The sequence below is a fragment of the Thamnophis sirtalis genome, unplaced genomic scaffold (genome assembly GCF_051295495.1).
Source record: "Thamnophis sirtalis isolate CommonGarterSnake01/CBP01778 unplaced genomic scaffold, rThaSir2_p1.2 scaffold_9, whole genome shotgun sequence".
Taxonomy (NCBI): domain Eukaryota; kingdom Metazoa; phylum Chordata; class Lepidosauria; order Squamata; family Natricidae; genus Thamnophis; species Thamnophis sirtalis.
The window spans coordinates 61,800,380-61,823,446 of NW_028261389.1; the positions used below are offsets into that span (position 1 = coordinate 61,800,380).

The 23,067-nt window shown below is 36.5% G+C and overlaps 1 protein-coding gene across 3 annotated transcripts in view; it reads right to left on the minus strand.

The window, feature by feature from the left end:
• GRM8 (glutamate metabotropic receptor 8) overlaps positions 1–4,104 on the minus strand; it is a 523,312-nt gene extending 519,208 nt beyond the window's left edge. Inside the window, exon 1 of one of the 3 annotated variants that reach the window (XM_087723690.1) lies at positions 3,842–4,104. The gene's annotated coding sequence lies outside the window, so the exon portion shown is untranslated. Of the gene's footprint in view, positions 1–3,257; positions 3,364–3,841 lie in introns of those variants that run through there. The other 2 variants (XM_087723687.1, XM_087723689.1) reach the window with 2 other exon arrangements.
• Positions 4,105–23,067: the final 18,963 nt, after the last annotated feature.

Consider the following 23,067-nt stretch of genomic DNA (forward strand, 5'->3'; position numbering starts at 1 on the left):
ATCTATATTTGACCTGGAAAAATCTGGACAGATTTAGCATTTCCAGTATCTCTTTGCTACCATCTAGTGCCTGTCTAGATATTTGCAACTTCAATATGGTAGGATGAAAATTAATGATTGTAGAACTATAACTCCAGCATTCTGTATCATTGGCTGTATTTGGTTGGGATTCTGGGTTTATAATTCAGTAGCAGCTAAAAGGTGAGAAGTTGCCTATTAAGTTCTGGTGAAGCATTTTCAACTCTTTTATGTTTAGTTTAGTTTAGTTTTGGTTTATTTGTATGCCGCCCTTCTCCAGGAGGGACTCAGGGTGGTGAACAACTCAAAGGGGAAAGGGAACATAAACAACAGTACACATAATTAAAATACACGAAAATCACACAGCCATACCAGTCGAGAGGGGAGGGGAACTCATCAACCCCAGGCCTGCCGGCACAGCCAGGTTTTGACGGCTTTCCAGAAGGCCTGGAGAGAGATGAGGGTCCGGATCTCTGCGGGGAGTTCATTCCAAAGGGCCGGAGCTGCTACAGAGAAGGCCCTCCCCCCGGGTAGTAGCCAGATGGCATTGGCTGGTGGACGGAACCTGGAGGAGGCCGACCCTGTGTGATCTGACGGGTCTTTGGGAGGTAATTGGCAGCAGGAGGTCTCTGTGTGTCCTATGTGCATCTACACATGCTAGTATTATTGTATGTATTATTTTACCAATGTTAACTTGGCCCACAACTGAAAATACCATCAATTTATCTGCTAGATTACATCAGATATAGATTTTATATGTTTTAGATAAGAGTTAAAAGAATTCCAATCGATCTAGAACATAGAAGTAAAAAGAGAACACCATTCTTAATTGATCCTTCAAATATAGTTTGCTTGGCATTATAGTTTCACATTGTTGATGCCTTTATGAAATCCAGGCAGACTTTGCAAAACAGCCTGGAGGACTCTTAGCATAGACAACAGACTGCTAAGAGCAGTGACCTAAAATACTCTGCTCAGAAAAGCTAAAAACCTGCCTAAGCTTGCAGGAGGGCTTCCCTCATGCTGACAAGAATATTCTTTTGAGGAAAATAAAGAAATTCAATAAATAAAAAAATCAGAAAATCTAATTTCCAAGGCTAGCCTTCTGACATGCTGAGGAACAGCACAAGACCCATTCGCCCCAAAGTTAACATTACTGGCCTTCTGCTGCCCAGTCACTGTCAACTTGGGTTATTGATTGTCTGGTTGACAGTTTTACCCAAACAAATCCTCCTCTGGCTCTGCTAACTCTTTCTAACATTTTCTTTCGTTGTACAAAAGCTGCCCTTTCCACTTTCTGCAAGACTTACGATAATGTGAAGCCACTTGTCAATCTTTCATTCTTCGCGCCTAGGCATCCTTCATCTCTATTAAAATATTGCATTAAAGCATTTTAATCCTCAGATTGAAGCCTTTTTCATTGTAGGCAATCCTTCTGTCCATCAACCTGAGTTTATCCAATAGAAAGTAAATATTACTGCAATTTGTGGACGTGCTTCAGACTCCATCTGCTTAAGATATGGGAAGATATGGCATACTTTCACTACTGTGATCTGTTCAAGTGCACAAAAATCTGCTATTACCTTGATAGTAAATTTGCTTCGAAGAGAGCCCTCTGTTGTCAATTTTTTAACCTGTCTTCCTTCTATTCCTAAGGCACTGCAACACTAATTGAAAGATTGTGTGTACAAATATAGCTTGGGAATTTTCTTACTGAACTGTTGTCAGTGCTTTTCCATTATTTTTCTGCCATTGAGCTACACAGCATTTGAATGGTCAAATTACAATTAAAGGATTTGGTCCATTTGGGGTGGGGGAATCCCACAGGATATTCCATAGCATTCTATTAATTTTTTAAGTATTTAGTGTGAAAGAGTAATTGTATCTTTGTTTATACAGAAGTGACACAGGTTTTTCTTCTTAAATCAAGAATCATGTGTTATTTTTATTCACATTAATCTTTATATAAGCATGTAACAATTTTAAAACTTCAACATTTCCCCACCTTCTGCAAAAAAGAGTGAGGAATTTTTTTGTAAAGGCAAATATATCAGTCTTGATTCATTCTGCATGCTCCTCAAATATATAATTGCTCTTGATTATTTGATTCACTCTGCAGGCTTCTAAAATATATAATTGCTCTTAATTAATTGATGTAGTTAGTGTATGTGTTGAGTGTGATCCATTTATTTGCTTCAAAATATTTGTAGCAAATATAAAGACACATTAGACATCTCCACAAAGGTTGAGAATCTTTAAGCAGATACCTCTGAGTTCCTTCTATAAATAGCTTGCTTTTTTTATTTACAAGTGAAAGAAACCTCAAGAGGACTTCTTCACTTCCCACTCCTCTAAAACACCAGCACCAGGATTCAGTTGATGCAGTAGTCTTCAGGGACCTCCAGTCATGTTTTCCACAATTTGACATTAAAATCCCCACCAAATATCCAACTTTATAATTGATACCAAGAGACACCAGATGCCAATCCTAAGGATATTTCCTCCCTCTGTCGTCTCCTCCCCTCCCCTCCCCTCCATCGCTGGAACAAATCTTTAGGGAGCAAACCTATCCTCATTCTCTCCCCTCTCGCATGTTTTAGGGGGAGCTGCTCACATTTAAATCCTAAAGAACTGTACTGGGTGGATTTCCCAAACCCCAGGAAGTTTGGGGCAAACCACCTGGAAATTCTCATCTGGAGAAAGATGTAAATATTACTCCAGACTAAGCTCAATGGAAAGGTAGTCTCTGAGCCAGGAAAAACCCAAGCAGAACATTTCCAATGCACAGAACCATATAAAAAACTCAGAAGGTGGTAATAGTGCAGTGCAAAGCCATAAATAAGCAGAGGAGAAATGTCACCCCTCTCCCCTTCCTTGTAATACATTGGGATGTTTGAATTTCAGTCCTGCCTTCCCCTTAACACGAGATGCCTGTTTGATCACTGTCTGTTGGCAAAGCCAATGCCTCTTTCCTCAAGAGTCTCCTCCGGGTTTTGAACCTCTTCCACAAAGCTGTATGAAGTCCGGCGCACACACAAGCTATTCCGATCGCCCTGGCGGCCAAGGTATTATTAACTAAGAGAGAAACTTGCCTTCCCGCTAGTTCTGCCCCTCCCGGGTCGCCCTCCCCGAATTTTTTCCCGCCGCATTCCCACCCCCAACCCAACCAGAAGGGATCATACGCATTTTTACACATGCACACACACACACACACACGTATATATACACACACATTATACCTCCTCGAATCCCCCCTTTCGATCTGCATTAGACACAGCTCCATCCTGCCGGTAGCAGCGGAGGTCAGTGATGGAATTAATAGACGCCAACGCCGCCGCCCGGATAACAGGGGATTAGGTAATTTCAGTCCACGAGCCTCCCTCTCAGATCTACTCCCCGCCCCTCTCCACACATTCTCCACCTCCCCCCCCCCCTCCGCACGGGCGAGTGAGTGCCGCCACCCTCGATGGAGCGTCGGACGAGGCAGGGTGATCCCAGATTTGCTGCAAAGAGCCGGGGGAATATGCCAGACCGACCCCGCTTTCTGTGCACATCTAGTTCTCCACAGCTTCGTCCTAAGCCTTCCAAAGTTCTCAGCCGCGAGAGACTCTCGGACTTGGGTTTCGGCGGCCCTGTACACAGCGAATCTGCCGAGCACTAACGAGGAAACCTCGACTGTCTGCCTCGCTCCTCCAGCGCCAGTCCGTAAAGTCGAAATCGAGTCAACTTGATGCTTGCGCTTTCAAGTTGCGGCTTTTCCGGGAGGCCTGGGGGAAGGAGGTGGGGGGGAGAGGACTGACCCCACGCAGCTCCGCTCACTCACCCGGGCTGGAGACGGGCCCTGCGGGGGCTTCCTTGGCGCTCCATTATCACGCGCGTCGCCTGTTTCCGAAGCGGGGACTGGAGGGAGCTCACTTGTCGCTGTTCTTGGTGCTGAAAGCCAGGCAGCGCTTCCCGAGTCTCTTCCATGTGAATAACAAATACTCCCACAGGCAGCAGCTATTGGTCTGCCTCGAAAGTCCCGTCCTAATCCCCGTTTATCAGACCATTCAGCCTAACCGTGGCTGAGGGGGGGGGGGGAAAGTATAGGAAGCTTTCTCTACCCCCCCACCTTCCGCAACGCACATACACAGACACCCTCCAATCCCAAATTAGGACAATTGCCACCCTGGATGTTCTAAATACTTCTGAAATGCCGCAGCCTTTGAAAAACGGGAGATGGGAGGGAAACAACTCATCTTGTACTAAAACGTTGTCCCCATCTTCTTCTCCACGTTGACTGTGGTTTGGTAAAACCACGGCAGCTTTTTCGTATCCCCACCACTTCTCCCTGCGCCGTTTGCTTCCTCCCCTGCAAAGCTTCTCCTGCAAAGCACCCGTTGCTTCTACTCCCTCCCGTTTTCCTTATTCCGCTCTGACACCGCCAACGGTCAGAAAAATAAGTGTTTGCATCAGGTTTGATTTCCAAGCCAGGGAAAGCTGATTAGGGACTCGGCGGGAGCAACAGAGGCAGTGAGAAACAGATGGGGCTAATAAGGACTTGGGGTGTTAACTGCGGTTTCTCTTGAATGGAGACGAGTCATTCAAAAGAAGCAAGGAGCCGCAGGGGGGAGGGAAGGGAGACTCCCCAGAGTCACGCGTGCACGCGAAGACTCGTATTAATAGGCTCGGGCGAAAAACGGCGCGAGTTGCGATCGAAATCCCGCTCTGCGCCCGCCGCGTCCTAATGAGCTTCGCTCAGCTGGTAGGTGGTCATTCTGGGGGAAGCCGGAAGAGTCTAAACCAAAGAACGGCACTGCTGGATTTGTTGTCCATCAAAGTTTGCAACTGGACGTTGGAAGTGGCCGTGGCGTCTCTCCCTGGGGTTATCTCCGAGTTGGGGTGGGGGAAGGGACTTTGTTAAGAAAGATCCCACCCTAAGGAACGCTAACTGTTCAGCTGCGCGGGGTGAGCTTTAGCCGAGATGTTGGAAGGAATGCGCTCCCTGTTGTTGGAAATGAGAAACTGTCGCGAAGCTCTCTTGTGTATTTCAATCTTTCTTACTTAATTTATCTCCGGAAATAAGGTACTTCCTTTCTCCGCAGCGATTTTCGTTGGCTTTCGTTCCCAATATTTGTGATGCTGAAAGAAAGGGAGGCGGGATCTCCCTGGTTCCACAGCCCGGCCTTTTGGCTATTACTGTAACACGCTGACCGTGTCTTGATGAAAAAGTCCCATCTTGAGGCAGCTTCTGGAATTGCAAGCAAACTATTCTCGATCTGCTCGATGGAATTATTTTCCCGTCCATCTTTATTCTTTCGTGAAATAAATCAAGGACGACGTCGGAGATCCGTGTCGCCATACGTACCGGAGACAGAGCCGCCCTAGCAAAGGAAACAGCCTGCGCTTTTAAATTAGAGGGAAGTCTGAAAATGAAGGCCGAGGGGGATACCACAGAGCGAGCGGGAAAGATACAGGATTCGTCGACGTCTCCAGGGCTGAGATAGTCCAAGCTAAACAAGAGAAGATATAAGGACGGGAAGGCAATATTCTGATTTTTTTCCCAATTGCGGCTTTACAGCACGTACACTACATAACACGGGGAAGGCAGCATTATCGTGAAATATTGTTAAACATTAAATAAGAATAACTTCCTTGATAGACAAAACATGAACCAAAAAGTAACAAACAACTAAAATACTGTTGCGTTTGTCAACAGAGTTAAAATTTCTGAAATACGAAACTAGCTGCCCATAGCAGCCTGTGAGTTTATCATATCAGCTCATCACTGATAATATAATTTGTTATTCATATATCGGTTCCAAATCTTGAAAAACTCATTTTTGTTTCATTTGCTGCTCACATTTGTCTGATCATTTTAATACAAGTTTCATATTTCATTGTGCAAAATAGTTATAGAACTTAGTGTCAGATTTCTTCATTTGACCTATAAGTTATTTAGTACTTATGAACATAAAAGTTTGGTCTATCAAATTGGGAAATAAAACTGGGCTTTGCTTGGTTATTCACATTGTATATTGTAATATACTGTAAGGTTTTGCTACTTTTCTAATCTGCCCTCATGAGTTCCTAAGAAGCACAGCATTTTGTTAATCAATTAGTATGACAATTGCACAATATTTTGTATTCTTAGAAGTATCTCCATATAAACATCCTTAAAGTGTTTAGTTACAAATGTTTCCTGCTGAGGATCAACCAACCAGTGATACAGTTTTCAAGTTAAACATACCTAAAGCCATATGTAACAGATTAAATTTTAACAGAGGCATTTTTCTTTTTTTCTTCATTAATTTTTTGCTCTTGCTGTCTACTTTGAGAAAAGTGAAACCTGCTTTTTTAGAATGGTTATTTTTACAATTCACTCATTATTAACCAAGTAAAGTTACTTAAATGGGCAGGTTCTGTCCCGCAAAGTACCATCACCTTTTTATACTGCTTGTTGAAATTTTTGAAGCTAAATGCGGGCAATTTCATCTATGCAGTTATGAATATCCTGCAAACTCTTTTCTTTCATCAAATCACCAATTTCATAAATTGATGTTCTGTTTTGCAGACTGTAGCCTTTTAAAATAGCTAATGAATGAAAGTGAGATTGAACAATGAAGGCATAATCAAAAGAATACAATTCTTCTGTGTAGGATTTGTGGTTGAAAGCAAATGTCATAACAAAAAGTATGGTGTGAAAAACATGGTATGTCTTGCGCTATTAAATGTATATGCATAAACCTTTTAAGTTATGATTAAATACACACACACACTGCTGTATTGTAAAGCATAGTAAACAAGTTCAGAATAAAAATCAATCAGAATAATTATTGTATTGCTGTGCATGGGATTGTCATTTTGCTGCTAAATAAAAGGTTGATATTTTCATGCTAAAATTAAAACATAGCCAAGATCCTTAAAAAGATAAATCTCTGCTTCCCTTTCTTTAATACTAACTTTGCATGGTATTAGACATACTAGGTATTGACAGATCTTAAGGATCCTTAAAGTGCAGGAACTTTTTTATTTATAATCAAAATATTTTTTTAGGATGCTCTGGTAACTAAAAAACCAATCTGCATCTTGTGTCATTACATGGTCTTATTTTGATACTTTTCCCATTAATCCGCTTTTGAATTTTAATTCAAGTTCTGAAATATCCAACAGGAAGACAGATTCATATATATCCTGACACTTGAAATTAGACTATAGTCAGACAATAGCTTAGAAATATTATTCTTCAATTCTCAAGAGTTGGCTGCCATTCTCTTGTCAGGAAGAAGAAAAATTTAAGTACAATAGGAATTTGTACTTCATGACATATCACTTCTATGCAAATTTCAGCCTTCAGTCTTACAAAACGGTAAAAAAGATTAAACATTTGCTTTTCCAAATACTTGCTGCTGATTAGATTGACCCATTCCAAAATGCATCACCATGTCTTTGAACTTAAAATGAAGCCATTCATTAATAAAGGCATTAATACATTTACCTTCATCACATTTCCAGTTGCACTGAAAGCTACTGTGTATCATAAAATACTAAAACATTAAGAATATTCTGGATGATAGGAAAAACCCTTTCTGGTTGAAATGAATTACCTAGATACTTCAACATTTGTTGCAACTGGACACCTATTTACTGCTTGGGTGATTATGGACTTATGTATGCATGTTTTTAATGTCAAAAGTCATTTTGAAAAAGTGAATGTGATCAAGTAAGAAATTGATAAAATTGATGAAGTCTGGAAGCTATATGGTTGACCATTTATGACGAGATACTCATTTATGATGATTCTATCCTAGCCCCTATATTTTGCAACATTGATCTAAAACTCAAATAATTGTTAACGCCCATAACTGGGTTACCAAGCTATCTATCAGGAACAATTACAGAAAGAAACAGCCACTCAGGATGCCTCCTTACACAAACATGGATCTTTAGTCTATATACATAGGGAATAGGCAAGCTATAATTAATTGCTATCATATAAACATTTCCCACCAAGGACAGCATTTCAAGGCCTCTCTGTCATGCCTGGTATTTAGGGTTAATGATTCTAGCCCTATTATATCTTACTGTTGTAGTCTAATGACTGGTAATCACTGATGGTTTAATTAGATAAAGTTTAAACCAGACATTTATTGAATAGTTACAAGAATTCTTACGCAGTTGCAGCCCTTGCTATTATTAACTGCCACCTCATTTGTCATCTTAATGGGATTTAAAAAGGACCACATGGCTTTCTTTCTGATGACTGATATCAACCCTATTGTAGAAATAAATTAGATAATTTTAGAAAGGGGCAGGGACATTTTTGAGCCAAGATATAATCAAATATCTTGCAAACTACTTTTGCACACAAGTATTTAAAAATAAGCAGTAAGGCTGTGAAGTGCTTTTGTATTGGAGAATTCAATTTTTATGCATATAAGTCACAATCTTCTTGATGATTTTGTTATTTGAATCCATTCAAAATTTTGAAATATTTGGGCAATCAAAGATTGTTCGTTTAAGGATCTGAAATACTTGCTACTGTTGTGTACATTAGGAGAGAGTAGCAGTTCACCTCAGAAAATAGGGCAAATTTAGAATAACCAAGTTGGAAGGGACCTTGGAGGTCTTCTAGTACAACCCCCTGCTTAGGCAGGAAACCTACACCACTTCAGACAAATGGTTGTCCAACCTCTTCTTAAAAACCTCCAGTGTTGGAGCATTCAGAACTTCTGGAAGCAAGTTGTCCCACTGATTAATTGATCTAACTGTCAGGAAATTCCTCCTTAGTTCTAAGTTGCTTATCTCCTTGATTAGTTTCCACCCATTGCTTCTTGTCCTACCCTCAGGTGCTTTGGAGAATAGTTTGACTCCCTTTTCTTTGTGAAAGCCCCTGAGATATTGGAACATATCCTTAGTCCTTCTTTTCATTAAACTAGACATACTCAGTTCCTGCATGTGTTTTAGCCTCCAGTTGCCTAATCATATTTGTTGGTCTTCTCTGCACTATTTCCAGAGTCTCAACATCTTTTTTTACATTGTGGAGACCATAACTGGATGCAGTATTCCAAGTGTGGCCTTACTAAGGCAGTATAAAGTAGTATTAACACTTCACGTGATCTTGATTCTATCCCTCTGTTTATGCAGCCTAGAACTGTATCTTATATAATTCTTACAAATGAAACAGATGGAAAGAAACACATAAACCATATTATAGCTTAGCATGTCTAACAAACTCAGTTTGCAGTTGCTAATTCTTAGACATAGTACTGTTATAAATTCAGGAACTAATTAAATTATATAGCATTAGAAAAGAAAAAGAGGAAAATTAGTTATGCAAATCTAACAAGTGTACAATCTGTAGAGAAATTAGCTTACCCTTATGAAATAACTTTACATTCACAAGCATCAGTACTGACAAAACAACCAACAATTTTCTGGTAATTTATGGAATGACATTGGCCGATAGGACAGGAAGACCAAATGCATCTATGCTGATAAATATATATTTGCAGACCTGTAAAATGGCATGAATTCTTAATATGTTTATTGTTTACCTAAATAAAACTATTATTTAACTAGTTAAAAATTTTGATGAGACACTCATTATAGTAGATGATAAAGTGATAAGAGACTTGGGTATGTCCACATTTTTCACTGCTGGGGGAATTGTTTATCTTTCCCGGATCAGTGGCAGCCATCTGTGAAATCACAATCTGTGTTCAAGTATCCTCACTTTCCCCAGTAATTTGCCAAGTAACAGGAACAATGTGATAGTGAACAAGCCCAAAGCTGTCTGCCAGTGCAGAATTCTCTAAAATATTTGGCTAAAAGTTTTCCTAAGTACTGTTTCTGAAAACAATGTAGCTTAAGACTACTTTAGGATTTTAAACCTGATTACAACTCAAAAGTTATTGACATGAAATGCACTAGGAGGAACTGAATTGGGCAGCAAGCAATAACTTGAAAACCTGGGCCTTCCGCACTTTGGTTGCATCTTTTCCCTGGAAAGCTATCTTAAAACAAACTTGCATAGTTTTTACCAAGATTAAACTGCTTCAGTAGAAAACCAATTTTCTGCTAGCATTACATTGGCTCAAAGATAAGATGAACCTGTTGTACCTCTGGATGGTTGACTTTCCAGAAGAGAAGTCAACAGCAGAAATTTAGAAACTTTGGTCTGACTTCCCAGGCACTTTTAGCTTAACTTCGCCTGAATTCAGAGATATCAGACAGCCTTCACTGAATCTTCTTGTTATATCTCTAGCCAACCCCTATTTTTTCTTTTTTAAAATCTTTAATCTTTTTCTATCCTGCTGTTCTATTCCCTGGTTGATATCCTTTTTTGCATTGTTTACTTTGCTTGAGCGTTGTTTCCTGGAGTCACTGAATTTACTTTGTAGGGTAATTCCAACAGAGTACAATGCATGTTATATATTTAGAATATAAATTAGCATTGAAGACAGCTAATCAATATGTTATCTAAGTATTATTTTAAAAGCTTATTATTTTCCTATTTTTCTAACTTCTGATATTCTTTTCTATATTTACCAATATGTCCGACACAGAACCTTTATGAAACACCCATGCATATGTTCTTATTTAAGAAAAAAATAATCATGTAAATTTAACTATATAAAAATCAGTTTTAAAATAACCTGTTTTTTAACCACAGTTGAAGTTATGCAATTATCAGGTTTCATCTACATTAGGATGGACAAATTTAGATTAGAAAAGACTTTCAACTTGCACCTCACCCATTGCTATTGGACAAAGAAGTAACTTAAACTCTGTTTAAATAGGATTGCCAAATAGTGGCTCATTAAATTAGATTGGTGTGATAATTAAAGACACTAGATAAAAAAGCAAGGAGGCAATGTGTTCTAGTCCTGCAACCTAGGTATGAAATCTGACTTCAGGTCAGTCCGTTTCTATTGATCTTAGAAAGAAAATAATAGTTGCCTGCCCCCCCCCGTCCCCCCCCCAAAAAAAACCTTGCAGGGACCTGTCCAGGTAGTCAACAGTAATCAAGAATGGTTCAAAGACTTACTCCTACAAACAAAAACCATCTAGTAAGTAAAGTTCCATACACAGACTAACAGTGGCTGCTCAGACATTCATATACAATTCAAACTGCTGTCCATGTATTCACTAATTTTAATAGTTGTCATTTTACTGGTATTCACAAAAACATTGATTGGGGTGAAGAAGCTTGCATTTGATCATGCTGACAAGTTATTAAATGAGTAGGAGAATGGAAACTCGGATAAATAGCATTTTCAAAAATCACACCCTGCAATATTTTGTAGAGTGAATGAAAAGGTTTCAAATCCAAAATCAATTTGATCTGCATGGATTGCGTGCAAAACAAAGCCTAACTGGATTTTAGTAAAGCATCTTTCATGCACATTAAATGGCAGAAGCCTTGGAAAATAAGTATTCTCAGCAATTAGATTATGAATGGATATAAACGCCAAGAAAAGTAATTATTTTTTTAAAGATAGTTACAGGAAAGTCTGTGTGATATAGTAGATTATTTTCAACTATTGATCGGAACCTTTAAGAAGTATTTTTTCCTAATTCAAATTTTAATTATGCCCACATTTTCCTTTCTATTTTGTCGGTCCTTATGAATTGTCAGGCTGTAGGAAGACATAGAAAAAAGAAAGATGGAGAGATATAGTGAAGAATTTTCCATGGCTACTGAATATGTAGTAAAGCTAAGATTCTTAGTGATAGTAGTAGCATTAAAAAAAACAAAAACTTTCCATTGTCCTAGCTGTAGAAGGTAGATTTATACTGGTAGAATTCTCAGGGAGTATAAGAGTATATTTTACCATAGGTAAAATAAAAAATAAAAAATTCAGATCTTTGAACTTTAGCACCAACCATTATGACAGCTGGAAAATATTCTTAAAATTGTAAGGCAAATATCTAGAAGGTATTAGGTACTATACAATGAAACACTGGTTTGTCCCAAATAATATGATTTTTTTCTGCTAGTAATAATAAGATTTAAGTTAGCATTTTGGTTTTGGTTTGTTTGTTTATTAGAAGAGGAGACTTGGATTTATTTATTTAATTTTGCTAGCCATATAAGAAGACTATTCATAAATTAAGAGATGTTGACAGCTCTCTCTCAAACTCCCCTATACAATAGGGAGGGAAATCACCCCTGGAAAAATTTGTTCAATTTATACCAGAGTTTAATCTGTTTTACTGTCTAAAAAGTATTTACTTTTCCATGGTCTTGAATAATTTAACAAATTTTCTCTTATACCATAAGAAAAGAAAATGGAGCAGCTTGGAAGAACTGTCCTGTCTAAATATCAAATTCCTCCATTATGAAATCGTCTTTTTTATTGATAAAAGTTCCTAAGAAAAAATGATTGGACAAAGTAATTGCACATTCACCAAATTCAGTAGAAACCATCTCTCTCTCTCTCTCTCTCTCTCTCTCTCTCTCTCTATCTCTATCTCTCTATCTCTCTCTCTCTCCCTCCCTCCCTTCCTCCCTATCTATCTATCTATCTATCTATCTATCTATCTATCTATCTATCTCTTACACACACACATATATGCACATGTCCTCTATACATTTTCTTTCTCACATGGCAATCAAACTCTTTATTTATTCCCCACGTAGCAAAGTAGTTTGCTCATTTAAGTTTCAAAACAGTAGTAGACATTTGAAATCTGAATGAAAATTCACATTCAAGGTCTTTCTAGAAATAGTATTTAACATTTAACAAGACTAAGAAATTGTTAAATGTTGTGTCAGGATGTTACAGAAAGATCAAGTGCAGTTTTTGGTTTAAAGAGAATTGTTGTTTTAGTTATTAATTAATTTGCTTACTGGAATACATGCATTCCAATTCCCATTTTGCTCTAAAGTTTCCAAAACAGCTTTTATGTCCCTTTCATCTGCATCTTAATTAGTGCAAGAGAGAACTATTGGGTAATTATGACCTTTCATTTTTCTTCTAATAAAATTTATTTCATATGGTTATTTTGTGGGATTAAAGTAATGGTAGATTTTCCCTTATCTAAATTGCTTTGATCTCACAAAGAGGTATGATGTAAATTGTGTTGCTTATTAGGATATATAGCTCCTTTGAGTGAAATAAAAACCAGCATATATATATATATATAAATATATATATATTTATATTTATATTTATATTTATATTTATATTTATATTTATATTTATATTTATATTTATATTTATATTTATATTTATATTTATATTTATATTTATATTTATATTTATATTTATATTTATATTTATATTATTTATATTTATATTTATATTTATATTTATATTTATATTTATATTTATATTTATATTTATATTTATATTTATATTTATATTTATATTTATATTTATTTATAGCATACAGCATATATTTATATATATTTATCTGCCTTTATTATTTTATAAATAACTCAAGGCAGCAAACATACTCTTTCCTCCTCTTATTTTGCCCACTATAACAAGCCTTGAGGTTGGCTGAACTGAGAGGGTGATTGGCCCAAAGTCACCCAACCAGCTTTCATGCTTAAGGCAGTACTAGAACTCATGGTCTCCCAGTATCTAGCCTGGTGCTTTAACTACTGGCTTTATACAGTTAATAGTCAGGTGTCACTTGAGAAATGACCCTGCATAATATTATTGTACCTTTTTAAAACAAAATAGTACATAATTTTCACACTGGAAATGCTTAAATTCAGCTAGATTACACTCTTTAACTTTACAAAATTAATAATAAGTGCATAATACACAGATCTTGCAGGTAAGATATTACATACACAGAAAGTGCATTTATCAGAGAAGGAAATATGTGCCTAGAAAATCTAAGAAGTATATCTAGTTGTTATCATAAAAGAAAGTAATAGTAATTAGCTTCCAGTTTGGTATTAAGGCCCCATCACAAATTGTATTAAGAGAGTTGCAATGAATTGTTTATTTAGCCCTTCCTCCTCGAAAAATCAAATCTTGTAGTAAGTTCTGGGGTGGGGAAAGGAAGTAATTTGTCCTTTGGTACAGCAGTACACAATGTTCCATAGTCTTTTACAGCATATTGCCCCCAACATTCTGGGTTCTCATTTTACCAATCTTGAAAGGTTGGAAGGCTGAGTCAACCTTGAACCAGGACTGAACACCTGGCTGTAGGCAGAGTTAGTCTGAAATGCTGCATTCTAGCCACTGCACCACCATGGTGCCTATTTTATTCATAGATAGATGATTGATAGATAGATAGATAGATGATAGATAGATAGATAGATAGATAGATAGATAGATAGATAGATAGATAGATATTGAGATGATATATAGGATATAAGTATAGTATATAGATGTGTGTGTGTGTGTGTGTGTGTGTGTGTTGCTACCTGCTTTAAATAACTGGCATTTCTGTTAACAAAAAATCAATACAAAAGTAAATATGTTTCTTCCATAGCAACAAAATTATGAACTCAACTTTTTCATTGAGAAAATTACTATACTAGGAAAGAACTGAGACCACAAATATAAAGTTAGTCATGCTTATTTTTGAAAGTATCAGATTATGGAACATAAATGTCAGATCAGCTATTTGTATCAAGTAGTAATTCTTCTTGAAGTGCTTACAATGTCTTCAGCTGTTCTAATTTTAATAGCATTTTTCCATTTCTTCTGAAACATTTTTGTTTCACCAACAATGTGGTTTATGGTGCAATTAGAAGTTCAGAATTAGGCAGCTCTTTTGGACGACTTTAAGCTGCTACAGACATGTTCCCCTTCCTCTGGTCAGGGGGAATTGCCTTCTATGGCCAGTTTGGTTTTGGCTGTAGGGGAGACTGGACACTTGGCTTTCACTCCAGCCAAGTAAAACCTAACCAGTCATTTTCCAAAATGCTTGTTATTTCTTAAACAAGTTCCTTATATGCACAGATCTAGTGGTTTTCTGAAAGCACTAGATTCATCTTTTAAAGCAGGAATAGGACTCAGTAATACTCCAACATCCAGGAAGCCAATATGTGCTGTGAGTGATGAAAAGCTAGAGTTGTAAAATATATACAGAGAGAAGCTTGTTCTCCTGTCCAGGCAGTGCAAATCCATCAGACAGCAAAACTCCAGAGATTTTGGTGGTTGTCTGAATTTCATACATACTTCCTTCCACAGGCAACAGAAGTGAAATCAACTTTCAGTTAATTAGGCAGACTGGGAATCAATACAACAGACATAACAAAGCTGTGACCATTTAGAACAATGAAGCCCCGAGTCAAAGCTAAACAATATAGTTATAGCAAAATCAACACTATACTAAAATCCCCTCTAACTAACTAAAGGCCTTTGAAAACTCCAGGTGTTGGTCCTTTACAAATTATCTTTCCCTACTTGAGAGCAAAGCATATTTTGTTCTTATATGGCTTCAACATTTAGAGGAGGGTTATGGCATTGACCTATTCTCATAAATGCCTGTTTTCCAGGTTGCTAGGTTCATGGGTCCAGGCTAAGAACTCTGTAATACAAAGCTACTATAGTTGTGTACTTGATTCTTCATTGCCTTTTTTTCAGATTGGGAAGAAACTGGATCCTCTTCAGACTTCTCTTTAACTCTGATCAGGAATTATCCTGAAGACCTATGACATCTACTTTTTTCCAGTTTCCCTACACTAGATATCTATGGAGATTCTCAGTCATCCAGATCTTGGTTTTCCCAAAAGTGTTTTTTTAAAAGGCAACTAGATTTTCTGGTGCAAAAAGTACAGTTGCCTCTTGAAAATCATCTTTAGGTTTCCCTCCACTACAATCTTCAAATATTGTTTCTGCTTATTTTCTGGATGTCTGTGCTCACATTTTAAGCAAAATATGCATTAGAAAGTACAATCACATTCATATATTAAAATGAAGAGGAGAATACAATCAGGGAGACTGGGAGATAGAAACTAAAATGGAGACAGTATTAACAAACTGGGTCTATTTAATCTTGAGAAGAGAAGAAGGATAAGGATAAGGAAGTGTTTTCAATTACTTGAAATTCATACTAAAATGTTTAAAATGTATCTCTATCATTATATAGTAAAGAACATGGGAAATGGATCTAAGGTACAGGAAGACAATTTATAGATGAATATTAGGGAAAAATGAAACTGTATGAAGAATTAAACAACAGAATTATTTCCAGACTCACCTTTCATTTAAAAGTATTCAGATTGATCTGGACAACCAGGATGTCTTAATTTGGATTACTGCACTGAGGAGGTCGTCTTTTAATTTTATGAAAGAAACAGGGTGTGGAAACAGATCAGAAAACCCTACAATGAAAAATTAGAAACGCAAGTCTATCATAAAACCACCCACACCAACAAAGTGCTCAATTACCAGAGTAACTCAGCCTCCCTTAGGAGAAGACGTATAAGAACACAATTTAAATGAGCACAAACATACTGCAGCAAACTTGAATATCAGAAAAATTGATCATCTAGCCAACGTCTATCTTCCAACAAAAAGGAAATTGCCTGATCACTTAAACCACTATAGCCGTACACAACACAAGCTGTAAAAAGAATACTATTACATATATCAAAAACCCCAACAAACTATTACAACTACATGGCATCACTGAAGCAACCAACTAAAGCCCTCCAAACAGCTTAATCAAACCAAAAGGCCTAGCAGCCCCTGAAGAAGAAACAGTAGACATCTACAACATACAATGTAATGATTGCAACAACCACTCCATAGGACAAACAGGCAGAAGACTGGCAGAACATATCCATAAACACCAACTAGCAATCAGAAGACATGATGAAAACCCTTAATTTCACAACATATAGACTGACTTAATATAGTTTCAATTGGGAAACTGTGAGCCAAGCCATGTCAAAGGACCATTAGAGTATTCCTGGAAGCCTGACACTCTCTCTGACCAATCTGCCATCAGCAGGCACATAGAGATAAACAACATTTACATAACATTCAAAAGAGACAATCAAAAAGCCAAAAATGAAACAAAACAAGACACCTCCTCACCAGCAATCAATATCCAAATGAGCAGAGATAAACACAAAGATTAACACTAGACCAACAATCAAGGAATAAAAAATACCTCCATCAAGGAACTACCAACTCAGACAAACAGTAAACAGCCTAATCACGGAACCATCAATACCACTCCCACCTGCACAGAGAGGGCAAGCCACTAGTAAATGAAACCAAACCTTACTACTTTCTAGCACTGATGATGTTAGCCAGTTTGGTAAAGCAACCAAGCTCAGAGAGCATTAAGGACCCCGCAGATAAGAAATATTTTATGTAGTACAATTAATTTAACTTTACTATAGAACTTTGATTTGTGTACAAGAATGTGCTTAAAACACAATTGCATTGCCTTTGTTATATGATATTTTTATTTGAAGCTTCAGCTTTTCTGCAGCAGACAGACAAATAGGGACACTTGATAGTCTTTTAATTATATTTATTCTTTCTATGAATAAAAAGTTAATGTAGGCCATCCTCCCATTCTCTCCTCATTCTGTTTCTAGGGAAAGAGAAATCAGAATGAAGCTAGTGTGGATTTAACTGTGAAAGAGAGGGCACGATTGCTCTTTCAATCAACCAAGAATTGTGTCTTAGTATTCCATACAGCTATACAAATTACAATGTCAGAATATGTCAGCATATAAAAAGATATGCAGTGTTACCAATTTTTTTTTTAAAAAAATCATTTTGAGATGCAGTCAGCCTGATGAGCCGCCATGTGTCAGGAAGAAGGAACTCCTGTTATCCTTTCTGGATAGCAATTTAAATGTCATCTTTAAAACTCCTGAGGACAGTCCTGTGAAACGTAATCGGCTCCCATTGTGCTATTTAATCATTTGAGAAGCTGCACCTGCTATTTCTTTCTATCCTCTACATGTATCAAAAGGTACACATCGTATTCAGCAATAACCCTAGCGTAACTGCTCATTTCATCTCACTTCCTTTACCCATTACATTCCAATTATCTGATCCTATCTCTCTGGCTTCTACTCACTATGGAATTCTTCATTCAATGCCTTTTCCCATTATATGGTTTACATTTTGGAAAACTTTTCTTATTAGTTCTTAGTAACTTCTTGGTTTTTTTTCCATGCCCACTGAAAGCTGCTTTATTTGTAAAAGCAAATCCTTGTTAGAGCTCACTAATTCCTGCCTCTTTCTTTCTCTTTGATCATTACTGTATCTCTTTCCTATGCTCTGTCAGTTTCACATTTGAGACATGTAGAGTGAAATTGACAAGTATTTGAATTTCTGTTTTATAAGGGAGAACACAGATTGCTCCATTTGTAAATTATTTTAAACTAAGTACATTGAGGATAAAGTACAGCTATGCAAACTTGCAACTTCTGTTCACATATGACCTGTGTTTTCTTGGTTGTCACAGAATACTTTTTGTTCTGAAAAGAACAAGTCTAGTTGCTTGGAATACTTCTGGAAACAAAACTATGGATTATTGGATGGATTGTATCTTAAAAGAACTTGTAAACATTTGTTTGGCTAAAACAGACTGAGCTTGATCAAGAAGCTTAAACTGCATTTTGTAAGCCTTGGAGGTGAAAAATTTAAAGATTTATGTCTTTAAAAAAGAAAATAAATCTGAAATAACATTAATTCATACTTCTTAATGGCTTCAGTACTCTGAATATAGGAAATTATCCTGAATGTTTAGTACAAGAAAGCAAGTATGATTGAACAGATGTAACAGGGAGCTGAAAGTGTGTTCAAAATATCCAGTTTTGTTTAGAAAACCAAGTCAATGAACTTGACACAGCAGTAGAGCGTTTAACATCACTGAAGGAATTATACCTTTCGTACCAATGTTGGTTTCTAATTTTGCTCATCCATGCAAAGAAAATACATGAATAATGTTCTCCAAAACAAAATTGAAATCTTTGGAACAGTCATAAAGTAATAGTCATGGGGGGAACTTTAATTATTCTGACAACATTTGGAAGAAAACTTTGTAAATAAATTTGACAAGTTACAATATGCAAATTTTGGGAAAACAGTGCATATTTATACTGGATATTCAGTTTAGAATCATTGAGAATGAATGAGGGTAAGAGTGAGAGCTTATTGTTGATTTAGGGAAGCATAGGATAAAATGAATAGTCAAAAACTATGGCAAATTTTGCACAAAAGTAGAATAGCATAATGGTTGCTGAATTTAGAAGACAAGAATGTGATGGAAATAAAATGTATGAGAACAAGTATTTTAGAATTGGCTAATGATAAACATTGAGTAAAATGGGGCATACCTTTCAATATGTAAGTGAATAAATGTATAAAGAATGTCTGTGGTATCAGAGGTACCTTGATTTGAGATATAAATATATATGTAATGCAAGTAATGCCATATTATTGTTTGAGAACATGAAAGATTTGCAACAAAAGTTAGGGTTCCCCACATCCACAGTGATTCTATCTTACCAGGGTTCATTTGAAGCCTGTTGTCTCCCATCCAGGTTCCTACAGCCTCCAGGCACCGCAAATGGGCAGTCATAGTATCATTTGAATCATTGATTTAATTTACTATTTATAAATAGTAAACAAATTGCTTTGATTTAGTGTTTCTGCTGCTTACCCTAAGAATTTAGTATGATGTTGTTGCTGATCTGGTTCTTTTTCCTTTTTTGCCCACCAGTGAGTTCTGTAATCAAAGGAATACCTTTAAATTCATTCTAATCTGTGCAATATTCTAAGTTACATGCAGGACTTAAGAAACACCGTAGGTTCCCAAGAAAGAGCATCTGCAAATAGCTTGCAACTGCAGAGATAATTTTTGGGGCACCTACAAATCACAGATCATGGAAAAGGATGTTAAGAAAAACAAAAGTGTTTCTTAAAATGTCCAAAACAAAAAAGGGAGAAGTTATCAATATACCAATTAGAGCTACAAAGCATTTCAAATATAATCTCCAAAGGAAAGTGTAGTCTGCTGAACTATGGATGTAACTCTATGAATCAGTAATGCTTCATTCCACAAAGAGAATAATCTCTTTAAGGTGTTACAAATAGGTGCTACATTCACACACTTGCATAAAGATTGAATCAGTAGTACTGCAGAATCCTAATTTCTGCTGCTCAATAAAGATGGCAAAATGCTAAAAAAATAAGGAAGAAAAGACAGAAATATTAAATTCCAATTTTGTTTCCGACATATCTAACAGAGCATATGATTCACCAATAAGTTGTAAGGAAGAGGCTGAAAAGACATAATTGAAGCTGGAAGTTCAAAGAAACATAGTCAAGGAATACAGCTGAATGAGGTTAAGCCTCCAGCAACAAATGAATTGTACCCTACATTTCTAAAGAAATGCATCGATGATCTAGCCCAGGGTGAGCAACCATGGCCCCTTTACAACATGTGGACTTCAAGTCCCAGAAGATCTAGCCAATTCTTCATTTTTATCCTTGAAAAATTCTAGAAAATAAAATGGCAGGTGACTTGTAGAACACAAAGAACTGAATGCTGGGGAAACTGCAAACCAGTTACTTTAAGATCAAATACATGGGAAGAGTCTTGAGAAGATAATAAAGATTTTGATCTATAAGCAAACTGAAAATGAGGTGGTGATTGCCAGAGCATGGTGTGTTGAGAAATTATATCACCATTGATAATAATCACATTGCCTTATTTTTTTTTAATTAGGCATTATCCTTTTGGATTGTGAAAAGATATAATATAGCCTGAATTCAACAAATAATTTAATAAAGTGCTCCATAGCATTTTCATTAGCAGATTGATTACACTTGCCTGGATGGCATACTATTGACTAGATACATACTGTAGCTGAGGCTAAAAGTATCTTAATGATTCTTTAACAAATATGTAAATGTTTGAGTGACTTGCTGAATATGAGGCAGTAGTATGAGTGCTGAAAAAAAGGCAAATACAATTTTACACTATGTATAATAAATATGATGTATGATATGACATAATATGATATGATGTGATATATGAGATATGAGATGAGAAGAGGATTTGTAGCCATTGCCTATTCACTGCAGGATGAAGGCCTATTCTGCATGTTTCCAACCAATTCGGTCCTGAGGTTTCTTTTGCCGCAATAGTTGCTGATGTCGTCAATCCATCATGTTTTAGCTCTCTTTTGTGGATGCTTTTTATCAAATGGGATCCATTCTATGACTGCCTTGGTCCACCTGCCCTCCATTCTTCTTGCCATGTGACCAGCCCATTTCCATTTTAATTCTTTTACTCGGTTGATGATATTGCGTACTTTTGTATGCTCTCTAATCCATGTGCAGGTTTTTCTATCTTGTCTTGTGATGCTGAATATGTATCTTTCCATGTCTCTTTGCGCCACTCGTAGCTTTTGTATCAATGCAATAAAGGAAATTAGACAATGTGCTAATTGTGGTTGGCAGGCATTTGGCAAGCTAAGCATAATTTTCAAGAACAGCCTGCCCCTATGCCTGAAGAGAAAAGTTTTTGATCAGTGTATGCTATCTGGTCTAACATATGCCGGTGAAACATGGACACTAAATCAAATATCCTGTAGTGTACTTTACTGTACCATAATATTATAATAATATAATAATTAAGACCTAACAATAACATACAGTTTACAAATGACAGTGAGTAAGAGAAAGACAACTAAAGCTTGCAATTCATAACAGCTAGAACTCAATCTTAACTTATTGTTTCTTTTACCATAGACTATACAGTACTGATTTCATTTTACATGAGTTGAATTCCAATAAAATTTAAGGAGACAGACAGGCCTTCTAACACTGCTTGTTAGGATGTCATTGTATGAATTATATGAATTCACATAGCCTATTTCCAATCCTTATAAGTAAGGCATCCTGAAAGTGTGAAGAGTTCATGTTATTATGGACCATCCAAGTCCTTTTCTGAAGTCACAGACACTTAAAGTAAAACCATAGCAAGAGATTCAATCAGGACAATAACAGACAAATTCATGACAATACTGTTAATAGCAAAGTAGGTGACATTAAAGGAGGCACTGTTCATCATTAAAAGTTTCTTTGCCACAGTGAAAGAGTACATTAGACTGCCTATAATATCATACTAAATATTCTTTCAATGCATTGAAAGGCATCATGAATACAAAAAGCCACAAATGATAAAAGAATAGTCATGAGTTGTTTTAGACATAATATGCAGGCATGAATGCCCAAAATAAGATACCATGCCTCTATCATGTTCCTCATTTGTGAAAAACAGAATTGATTCAATTCCGTACTATTCATGCAAGGCAAATCCTTGGAGCCTTTTGAAAAAATTAAAGATTTTTCAGCAGCTACTGCAACCACATTTCACTGGTATATCATATTTTATTTCTCTAATTGAAGGGCATTTACATTTATGTAAGTTTATTTACTAATATCATACTCAGGTTTCTAGATAATTCTTTAAAGCTTATACTAACCAATAAATGCTCCCTTGGGTAGGGAAATGTAACAGGTCTGAGTATAGGCTGGAAAAAACCATATTAAGCAGCAATACAATATATATAAAATAAACTGGGTGTCTGTATGGATTGCAAAAATCATATGATCCAACATGTGAAACAATTGCAAAGAAAGTAAATGTAATCACAGACTGGGTCAATAAAAGTATTGCCAAGCTTAAGAGAAATTACTGTTTGTATTCTTCTTCTATTTGAATGCACCTTGAATCTTCATCTAGTGCTGAGCATTTTCTCAACAAGCTGGATTATTAATGAACATTGTGATGATATACAGAGAACAACACACACATATATATACCTCTCCTTTGTGTCCTGATCGGTGCATATTTGAGGACCTCATGGCAGTATAATAGAATGCAATTAAGTTTGCTAGTTTATGCAACATAAAATTTAAAATATAAAATACAAAATTAAAAAATTCTGGGCAAGTTCTTGCCCAGAATTTTTTAATCTTGTATTTTATATTTTAAATTTTATATTGCATAGTATGCCTTATTTTAATGATGGTGTTTCTGACACAGAGAAACAAAAACAAGCTGGAATATATCCAAAGGAAAGCAGCTACTATGATAATGATGTTGGAA